Source organism: Aptenodytes patagonicus, chromosome 6 (genome assembly GCF_965638725.1).
Source record: "Aptenodytes patagonicus chromosome 6, bAptPat1.pri.cur, whole genome shotgun sequence".
NCBI classification, from domain to species: Eukaryota; Metazoa; Chordata; class Aves; order Sphenisciformes; family Spheniscidae; genus Aptenodytes; species Aptenodytes patagonicus.
In genome coordinates, this window is record NC_134954.1 from 55021772 (window position 1) to 55033280 (window position 11509).

Consider the following 11509-nt stretch of genomic DNA (forward strand, 5'->3'; position numbering starts at 1 on the left):
ACTAAACGGTGAATCTGGTCCTCAAGTACATTATACAAGCATAAAACATACATTTTTTCATAAACTAATTTCTGGTTAAAAAAAACGTAACATCACTTTACATTTCTACCAATACAAGTACTATATTTTTAAATACACTTGTGCAAAATTTAATTCCAGAAGTCTTAGAAGGAGCTCCTCCTTTGCACCATGCATACTTTTAAGAAAGGCTGTGCACTGTTGCTATTGATCGTACTCACTGTTTTTCCCGTGCTGCCGATGCACAGCTCACCGAAACAGACAGGGAAAGAGACCATCTGAGGAAATCGTGTCCAGTCTGCAAGGACATGTAACTAACCAGTACTTACCAGCCTTTCAATACTACTGCTTTCTGGGAGCCATTCTTTTACCTGTTCAATTTATGTTTTTTCTAGTATGTATTTTTTTTTTAATCATAATTGTCTCTTTAAGGTAAAATTCACCATTGTATATGCAACATTAAAGATCTTTAATCTTAACAGATGACCAGTACAGCATTAAATTAAGCTATTGAATGAAAAGTAAACAAATATAAAGCTTGTAAGCAGCAGAGTTGTTAAAAAAAAATTAAAAAGAGAAAAAACCCTAAACAAATAATATGAAAGATCAGTTGCCTTTTCAGAAATTCAGCAGGTGCCTGATTTGTCATGCTCCTTGCAACGAGAAAGGTCATGACTTACCTTTTTTCTCTGTCATAGCTAACGTGGAGTTCAAAATGTCCACATATAGTTTTGCTAATAAATTAAAATGTACTCGTTCCCCAAGTGACATGAACTTCAGCCGCACCAAAGAAAACAGCGTTCTGCAAAAAAATCCACCTCTGTCTTCACATATGGATTTATTTGCGAAAGAGTTCTAGAAGAGAACACTCACTTGGGAGGGAACAGGAGTCTAGCCCCTATTTCCAAAACAATCTTGTGAACAACAAAGCCCAGATATCCCTCTGCACAACTGAATGACTCAATTAGGTTAGAGTGTTATGCCCCTTTTCATCCACTATCACCCAAAAGAAAAGATAGACCCCCTGCTTAGCACTATCTTCCCTAAATTATTTTATAGCTCGTCTATTATGGTACATTTCTGGAAGATGCAGGTGTGGATTTGAACACTTTCAGGCTGAGGAAAGAACAGTAATCAAGTCTCTCACTTTCTTAGGAAGCACTCTCAACTACAATAAACAAGTACATGCCTATGGTTGGTAAAAGAGAAAATCCTATTACATTAAGAGTCCACCCATAGAAGAGGGATCAGTGCTTTGGATTCTCAGTGCACGCAGCTGCCTATACTCTAAAGAAGCTCAGAAATTCAGACATGCTACCGTGCTAGTATGTCCATTTCAGCAAGATGGAAACCCCAGCGAAATGCAGGATGACTGAATTTCTTTTTGTGTATTTTGCACAGACACAAGCTCCATTTTCTATGCTAAAAACACAGTATGTATTACTTTAAAAGTTGCAGCTGCAGAGAACCATCAAATGGATTTCCTGAGTTGCACATGCCTTTTTAATCACCTTCAGTGCAGCAGTAGGCCTGCAAGAAAATGCTTAGCAGAATCATGAACTTCAAAAGGAACCACCCCAACAGAATGTCACGGTTGGCAATGAAAAGCAGGACAGTAGAAAGCAAGCATCAGGAATTGTTTTAAACAGATTTCTCAAGACATGTCAAACGAGACAATAAAAATTTTGTCACTGAGCAGAGAGATCGCTTTTCAGACAGATCAACTTCTGAAGAGAGATCCTGGAAGAATCCCAAAGTTGTCATTAAAACCAAAAATCAGCATTTCGCATACATAAGTTGTTAAGCCTTAGTTAGGAACAATTTTTAAGACAGTGACAGAATCTGCTCTCTTTTGCATCATCGTGATTAGATAATGATTCTGGTGAAGTTAATGAGCAATTGAAGCTGGAGAATGGGCTTTCATTCAATATTCAGAGACACAAAGTCAGAGAGTCATATGCAATGAGAAGTCACTCAAGCTCTCCTAGATTTAGAACTTGTTACACGTGTTTATATTCAGTATGTCTGTGTAAGGGAGAAGTGTACGTTACACAATGGTCTATTTTAATCTGTACAGTGTTCCTACCGTATCTCTTGTAGACCTACTTATACATACTTGATCAGAATTTGTCTTAAAATCTGGCCAGGCAGGTTGCTGTGTCCCATGATGAGAGATGCAGCGCTTAAATGTCATTGCATGATGTAACCAGAGGGACACGGGGGTGGAAGAAACATGCCTTTGATGATCAGATAGTTTCTATCTGACAGTTAAGTGCTATGAATCAACAAAGATGGCACCAAAGATGGTCCTCTTAGGGTCCTTCCCTACAGCTACAACAGTAGGGAAAATGCTGAAGGTCGGCCATCAAACAATCACATCAGTAGTTCTGTTACATAGGGAATATGTAGCAATATAGTGTTAAGCATGAGTGAAAAAAATGTGTATTTGTAACCACACTAACTTCTCTTACCTATTAGCACAAGTATTAACACTTCCCTTAGGGTACCAGCAAATAGTGCTAAAAAAGGCCTCACTTGTGAATAGATTAGATATAAAAGAGTAACAGGTAAATGTGTTTATTAAGTGCTATGGATTAAAATATAATAGGAAAAGTTCAGTATGAACTGGAAGACATAGGAGAGCCATTTCAAATATTTGCATTTATCAAGTGAATGACTATTTTTGCTATTTTAACCTACTAATGTACAGTTCTCACCGAATACTTTCACATATAAGACAGAAAAAAAACCATTTTGCAACAATTTAAAATTCTAGATGAATGCTGATCACTATACGGATTGAAGAGACACATTCCCTAATCATCCATCACTAAAACTAGTCTAAATATTATGGATTTAAATCTGCTTAAAAATAAAAAAACAACCTAATCTCGAGATGCAAGTAATACAAGATATTCTAATAAACATGACATTTCATTCTAGTGACACGATATGGCAAGAGAACAAGAAGATTTTCTTAGCTATATTCATGGGGTTTTCCTCCACTTTGACTGACATTTACAGACTTGATCTTTTACATCCCTTAAGGAAAACAATAGTTTTGCAAATAATTAAGCAAATAATTAAGTGAATGTGTTTGTATTACAGATAATGTATCACTATGAAAACTGCAATTTTTCCTCATCTTAATAGGAATTTTAGTCACACGCAGGATCAGCAGCAGTATCATGCAGAGTGTTTGATCATTAATATACCAGGTATCTACAAGAAAGCCAGCCGATGATCAGCACAGGGGCTATTCTAAGTCTTTACATTACCTTTATTAAGCACAAAACGTGTTGGGTTTTTTAAAATCAGCTTTTTTATCAGACTGCTCCTAAAAATAAGACTGAATTAATTACTTTTAATCATCAGTTATTCCTAAATTTAATCCACACTACATTCTGGAGACCAAGGTAGGAATTTTCTTTAAAATCCCTATTCATAAGGGAGGTACCACAATCATCGAAGAACTTCTCAGCGGGAACATCAGTTCAGTGTGATCATGCACTGACACCTAGTGAATACTTGCAGTTAAGAAATCCTGTTGCTTCTCATTGCCCATGCAGGACAAATGTTACCAATATATTCATGCTGACAAGATGTTTCACATAAGGACTATGTTTCCCTTCTTCTAATTAGAGAGACATTAGGATGTGCAGTATTTCTTGTACACAAGCATAAGGACATACATATAGTATGCAGTATCTGACCTGCTCAAAAAACATGTATGTCCCTGTAAATGGGTCACTACCTCATTTTATTTTTCATCCATGGTGACAGCCTAGCACATAGTATGCCAGTGAGACCAAGCAGACAAACAAGTTCTTAGAGACGAGATCTATTTTGCAAACCTCCATCTCCACTCAGGGAGTCAGCTGGCTCCACACACAGCACAATTGTTTTGTTTCCATTATGTAGCAGATGGTGATAGAGATGATCTGAAAAGCCCTTAAACGTGAACAGCACATGTTGAGGAACAGTGGAGACTGCAAACAGAGGATTTATAGCTGAGAACAATCTGGGGTCAGTGATTATGTCATCGCATTGTCACTCCTCCTAATGCGTCTCAACAGAGATGCAGAAGCTAGCTGTTTGACCTATTCATCCAGCTTCATGCAGAATCACCAGCCCCACATCCTCTCCACATACAATGGAAAACATCCAACACTGCAACTCACAACTCTTCTTATTCTTTGATTGCATTTAAGGGATCCCTTCTCCTAAACTTGGCACATTTCTCAAGCGTAAAGGCCAAGCTAGCAACTATCTTTTCTCTTGACTTCTCAGGGAGCACTGGACAAATTATCCAGTGAAAAACCACACTGCCTAGTATTACAAGCCAAGCCAGAAAAACGAATACCAAAATAAACCTTCAAGCTCTTACAAATGGGTTGAGGTTGTGTCAGGAGACAGGGGAGAAGGTGGTATGCAATACACTGCCAGATGCTATCAGTCACTGTAAATCTTTGCAGACCCATGTTCAAAATTCCAGTTTTCATACCTCAATTTTCTTGAATTCCCAAACATAAGGATGCTCCAGAATGACATACAGCATTCTGAATGATACACTACTGCAGGCTACAAGGTTTTTTTCAACATTAGCACTGAACTGACTTGAAAATTGTTCTTCATAAGAAGGGTGACACAGAGGTCTAAACTACGTGCACCTACCGTGTTCAATTCATCTCCTAGAAGGCCACTGGGGGGGTGGGAAATTAGTCATTTCAGAACTTCTGGCTTCACTTGAAAAAACTGATACTGTTGCACACTTCAAGGCATCCGGGGTATTCATGCCTGGCTATGAGTGTGAAGCTCAATTTCTCTCTCATGTATATTATATGCAAGTTATTTCGTCACAACTATGACATAGACAGGTGATAGCACTAGTGAAAAATCTTTTACAAACAGGTATTCGGATGGAGTTATTACCTAAATACTAAGTTGCCCTACTCTTGTACAATACTTCTCCAGCAGAACCGCAGGTCTTTGGATGAGTAGCTTCAGTTGCAGAGATCAATGCGGTGTTTTTCTATTTTCATGATTCCATAATAATCCTACATGTGTGTGGTGACAGTGGCAGGGGGAGGCAGAGGTCTCCCAGCCCAAACCACATGAAGACTAGCAGGCCACTGGCAGCAGTCTTTACTTTCCAAATTTGTTTTTAATGCAAACTAACAGCGGTGTGGAGGGAACTCGACAAATCTGAATTTTTTTTTTTTTTTTTTTTTGCAACAAGCGCTCAAAAAAGAAAAACAATAACAATGCAGAAAACCTATCTAATTTAGAAAAAGTGACCCATGCCCTAAGCATAGTTACTCTATCAAGGCTTCTCCTATAACTATTTGGTTCAGGATACATCCCAAACATCCCATACCACCCATGTATTCATCTGAGAAGGTGAGGGACAAACACAAAACACACAAGATTACTGCCACTATTATGAAATTTTAGTTTGTGAATCAGGTACAGTATTTTGAGATTCTTTAGTTAAAATGTGTAAGTCCATTTAAAAGGTAAATATTTTATGAATGCATCTTGGAAACAAGTCCAAGCCAAAGTAAACATTAGCAGAAGCCAATGCAAATCCTGAGAAACTTTAACTCTCATTACTTTTTATACGCATATACAATGTTCACAAATTAATATACACACAAAAATTTATATGCATATACAACGGCCTCCTGTTTGTCAAGACTCCACCTGGAAGATGACATGTTTTCCATGCTATCACTACAGTAAATCTTTACAAATTTTCCACCATCTCTTATACTATGACAAAAATTAGAACAGGTAACTGTATTCTTGTCAAATAGGACATGTAATCTTACGGGCAAAACACAGATTATAAAGGGGAGGGATGGGAGGGGGGAAACAGCAGGGTGCCTGATCAGCTTTCATGGATCAAAATTTCCTCTGTAATGAAGAAAATTTATACCCCCTCAAACCGTATACAGTATTCTGCTTTGCAGATCAAAAATCCTTGTTGCCATGGGAACTGCAAAAAAAGCCAGTCATGACATAGCAAGGCTGCAACAGAAACACGTCTGCTGGGAAATTACCAGTAGTCCAGGTTTTCACATCAAACATGCTTGGGTATTTTCAACCTGAAAACAAAAAGCCTCCTCAAATCTTACTTCCAAACTCTCCTTCCACAAATATTTTGCAAATTTTCACTAAAACCTGCTCATATATATATTGTTTATACAAAATAAGATAAACAAATTAGTGTTTAAGATGTACTATACACAATGCAAGAATACCAACTTGTATACATGTCTTTTCCAGATATACTTGGCACAAAGTGTGCACGAATGATTTACGTTGCTCAGTCCATCTACGCATAGGACAATAAACAGATCTTTAAAAAAAAAGACTAAAGCACTTGATGAGAAGCACACAAAAAGAGAATATTGCATAAGACAGACTGTATAAAGCAAGATTTATAATGCAGTTGTTTAAAACAGTATTGCAAGGTTAGTTATACATGCAATTTGCCCTTTGTATCTGTGTTCTCACCAGGTAACAAGAAGTAATGTTTGATTACTAAAATAGAGTATCATGCCTTTTGAGAAAGCTGTTGGCACTTCAAAGCAAAGTGAAAAAATCAGTGTCAAACCTAGAGTCATGCAATTCCCACTTGAACACAAACAGTTCCCAGAAGTGTGAATAAAAAAAACCCGCGCTGATCAAAGGATCCATGTAATAACATGGAATTCATACTATCAAACATACCCTTTTCAGCACCCCATAATAATCTTACAGAGGTGCTAGATTTATTCTCCTGTCAAATATGTATGATATAAAATGTCTCGAGAACACCACATGAAAAGTACTACATAGAAATGCTGTTAAAATGATGTGACCTCTAGGCCACATGCTGATTTGTAACACAACAATGTTTTCTCCAGGGTTCTTCCCAACTTCAGTTTTGCAGAACAGTTTCTGCAAAAACTGCTTTTGCACGTTGAAGCAGTCTCAATATATATTTTTAAATACATTTTTTTTTTAACAAAATACATTTTTAACATTATAACTACTTAAGTACCAGATTATGACAAACTACTTTAAAGAGAAACCTTGGAAACTAAGTACAAGTCTTATCTGCAGACTGGTTCATGGTTCCAGATGGCTCTGCGGAACTGTTAATTAGGAAATACATTCTTTTTTATCTGTGCTTAAACACATACTGTTTTATCTGTTCTAACAACACTTGCTTATCAGACAGCACGTTATACAGAACATAGTACCACTAAAACTAATTAGTTTTGATTAACTCTTCATTTCATCCCCCTCCCTGGAACACAGATTAGGGCAGCTACCTACAAGTTCGCCATGCCCACTCTCCTTTTTGACCTAGCCTGCATACCCTGGCACAGGACTGCACAGGTCTTGTGAAATGCTTGGACAAAGCATCAAATAACTGAGGATATTCAGAGTAATGGAAGGCGCTTCCAATGAAGCGTGTACTTATCTGGGAAATGCAGCAGGCTTTTTTTTTTTTTTTTACCTGTCAAAGCCATACAGTAAACAGGATGATGGTGGTCAGGGGGTGGGGTGTGGACAATAGTTGGATCTTTATTATGGCTTGCAAAAATTGCAAGTGTATTTAAATAGTGCTCAAGAAGTCATAGAATCATAGAATGATACAGAATCTATGATTCTATGAAATCAGGCTCAAGAAGTCAAGCAATTTACAACAACAAAGTGAAACAGTTAAGTGTGCAATACTTTTAAAAGTAAAATTTTATATTCATAATAGTGTGGCATTATTCATTTGACAAGTTTTTAGAATTAGCAAAAATACAAGTGGCTTTTCCTCAGAGGTAACTGGTGAGGAAAAAGGGCTGTGGAGTACGAAAGTAACTAATACAATACAACAAAGTAGTCTACAAATAGTAAAAAACACATGAAAATATTTAACCTTCTAGATCATTTTATCTGCATAGATCAGTCCTTCACTTCACACTGCATCTATTTGATGAGTCATTACTTCAGTAATGCAGATGCTCCGCATTTCTCAGATTCATACAAATGTTAGGCAGAAGTCTTCGCTGCCAGGGACATCCAACTCTCCTCCTCCTCTGGCTCACTGTTTCTCTAAATTAGTCACCTTAACCACCTGTAGAAGATTCCCCTATTTATACTTAGCTGCTTAGAAAAGAAACCAAACCACAGTTCAGCTCCATTCAGCCCCTCTCCACTTTGAACAAATAGATCGATGTATATTACATTACTGCTGTAATATCTGTCTATGGTTAAAGCAAGCTGCTACTTCTGCTACTGTACGACCACTGCGACAAATACCAAACCAGGCTGTATTCTGATCTGTAGCCTCTCTACAAGGCCATTTGTTTCCAAAGTACAACAATTTACAATAGTGGATGTGTGTTCTAACAACACAATTACAACCTCCTACAATTGTTTATTGCTTATTTCCCCCCCAGCCGTTGCTATGCAATCAAAGGCAGGAAATAATTTTAAATTGTCATTAGAATGACCTGACAGAATCCAAAATCTAAACAGTAAGGCACAAGACATGTAACAACGATAAATTCACAGTAAGGTAACATTGCAAAGTTGCTGCAAACACTTCTCAGTCTACTATGCAAGGGTCCCCACAGAGTGAAGAAGCCAGCCCACATTCAAGTGCTTTATATTTCAGAAATCTGAGACGACCTAACTCAAATTACAAATAGATTTCTCTAGGTTCAACCAACCTTACACCACATGCTGCATAAAGTTCTGTTTATTTCATGATAAAAGCTAGATAGATCTAAAGAGCTAAGATATCTAAGAACATTTTAAAATAAAGGAGGCTTAGTCACAAACAAAGATAAATAGAAACAATCTCTGTGAGTTCTCTGGTTTTCCTGCTCTTTATTGCGCTATCTTAAAAAAATGATGAGGTTTTTTAGTGACTTGCCCTCAACTAGTCAGGTATGTTGCTGGGTTAGCCTGAACTATGCTTCATACAATAAACACAAAAATAACATATTAAAACAAAAAACACAGATAAGAACAGGCATACAGAAAGGGCAGACCTTTCCTTACAGTCAATTTTTAAAAGCGGTACTTCAGAGATCACATTTACTATGGCTTGCTTTCCTCTGAACTAAACAGCACAGAAGTCGCCCTGGAGTCACCCTAGGGTATGCCACTCCAGCATCTTTGCCCTTGTGTCTTTATTTACTTTACCACTTCCCAGAGTAAAGATATTAAAATTTACAAACTTCTTAGAGCTTTATTTTTTCCACACATACTGTGTAAAAAAAAAAAAAAATCCGTTCTCCAATTTGTACACTGATGAAACAAAGGCAACAAATGTGGATGTGCAATCATTTGTGGTGGACTTTAGTTAACAAATCTTCCCCCAGTAAAACACGTCCTCATTTAGAACACTGCAAAATCAGGTGGGTACAATTCGCCAGTATGAGTGAAAGAACATGGGAAACTGAGCATGTCCTTCATCCTGAAGCAACCTGTTTATTCTCTAGCTCTACTAGTCTGTGCCAGCCACTGCCCCTGCCCAACAGTTTGTCTCTCCTGCCTACTTAGACCAGAAGGTGTTTCAGGCAAAGAAAGAACTGGTGGTATCTGTTGCTCCAGAGTTCACTGCGCTAAGCAGATTCCGAACGTGGTTTCTCACACAGGACTAGCACGGTCTTGCAGCAGCACAGGATTTATCCAGAACCACAGAGTACACAGAAACCCCATGAAGCGTTTCGCATTTATTCTGCTATCCCAGCGGACAGCTGTGGCTATGCCGGCCTACTGCCAGCCACCCTCACACTGCTCTGCCGCAACCTGTGCGAGCAAGGCGGGCAGGCTTGGACGCCCACCGGCACACCAGCACTCCCATTCCCCAGGCTGGCACAGCACGGCAGACCCACTTTCACCAAGGGACTCTGACCTGCTCGGTGCAGCTGGGAGCGAAGGTGCTGGGGCACGTGCAGCACCTGGGGATGGCTAAAACCCACGGGGCCCTAAAGGGGCGGGTCACCTCGCCTCACCTCTGTACACCTCAGGTGTCAGAAACACGAGGAAGGACAGTTTTATAGAATCATTTAGGTTGGAAAAGACCCTTAAGATCATCGAGTCCAACTGTTAACCTAACACTGCCAAGCCCACCACTAAACCATGTCCTTAAGCGCCACATCTACACATCTTTTAAATACCTCCAGGGATGGTGAGGAATTTTTGTTTCTATGTTTACTTTTATGTATTTTTCTGTCCCTATTTACTTTTTTCCTGTCTAGGCGAGGATCCAGTAAATCTTTGATTTGCAGACAACTGCTATCTCTGGGCAACTAACAAACCCATGTACTAGTGGAGTTTGTTCTCTTCCTCACTAAGAAACCCTCAACTCCTGGGCTAACAACGGGTGCACCTTTGCTCCACAGCCTCCTCTGCGGTTAGAAACACCCAGCGCGCTCACGGTCCTCACCTGAAAACTGGTATTTCAACTATTCCTGCCATCGCCTAGGTTAATCGGTCCTACGCTGGCTGTTAGGAGTAAGGCAAGCAACGGGAACGCCTGGCCCCCCGCCGGCCATCGCCAGCGGAGGGCCCTGCAAGCGGCGCTTCCCGAGCTCTGGGGCTGGGCGACACCGAGCGGCTCCCGAAGGCCGCTGCCTCCCCCGCGCCGCCCTCACCTGCCGCCGGGCTGGGGCCGCCCTCGCCAGCCGTTGGGCCGGGGCCGCCGCGCGCGCCGCCTTCCCGGGCCGCTCGCAGACGCGCCGCGGGGCCCCCGTCTCCCGCCCGGAGCTCGCCGTCCCCCCCAGGAAACAGCAGCCCTCGGCCTGCCGGCGGCACGCCTCGCGCGCCGCGCCCTCACCGCCCGCCACCGGTCCGCCTTTCCCCGCGCTCCCCTTACCCGTCCCCGGCGGCAGCAGACGCGGGCGGGTCCCGAGGCACCCGAGGGCGGCCGGGCTCGGAGCGGGCGCTCGCTACCTGCCCGCCCGGGAGACAGCCCCCACCCGCCGCTCCATGCCGCGCCGCGCCGCGCTGCGCTGCGCTCACCGTCCGGGCGGAGGATGGGGCGGTGCTGGCCGAGGCGCACCGCGCGGAGCGGCCGGGGAGCGGCGCTGTGCCGCAACCCGCCGGGGCCGATGGCCGCCCGGCGGCACTCGGCCGCGGGAACTGCGTTCCGGCAGGCAGCGGAGAAGAGACAACCGGCCACCGCCCGCTCTGTGCCCCTCGCCTCGCCTCCCTCTCTGAGCCGGGAGGGGGCCTAGGGGGACCCAGCCTCACGGAGCGCTCGCTGCGGCTTCATAAACAGCGGCAAGGGGAAGGCCAGCAGGGGCTACCTGAACCCTCGTTTCTCGCGCACCGCAGTCCGGCCCCCGTTGCCGCGGAGGGCGAGGGGGGGAGCGCGGGTCCTCCTGTAACCCAGGGGGTAAAATGCAGGAGATTGCTGGGGCAAATAAACCTGTGCGTAATTGGTCTTCGATGTGTTAGCAGGTGTTTTTAGTAAATCTACAGATACGTT

The 11509-nt window shown here is 41.8% G+C and overlaps 1 protein-coding gene across 2 annotated transcripts in view; it reads right to left on the reverse strand.

Annotated features, from left to right (window-relative positions):
• CSRNP3 (cysteine and serine rich nuclear protein 3) overlaps positions 1–10954 on the reverse strand; it is a 114516-nt gene extending 103562 nt beyond the window's left edge. For both annotated transcript variants that reach the window (XM_076342725.1, XM_076342722.1), the window contains exon 1: positions 10895–10954. The gene's annotated coding sequence lies outside the window, so the exon portion shown is untranslated. The remainder of the gene's footprint in view (positions 1–10894) is intronic.
• Between the last annotated feature and the right edge of the window lie 555 nt (positions 10955–11509).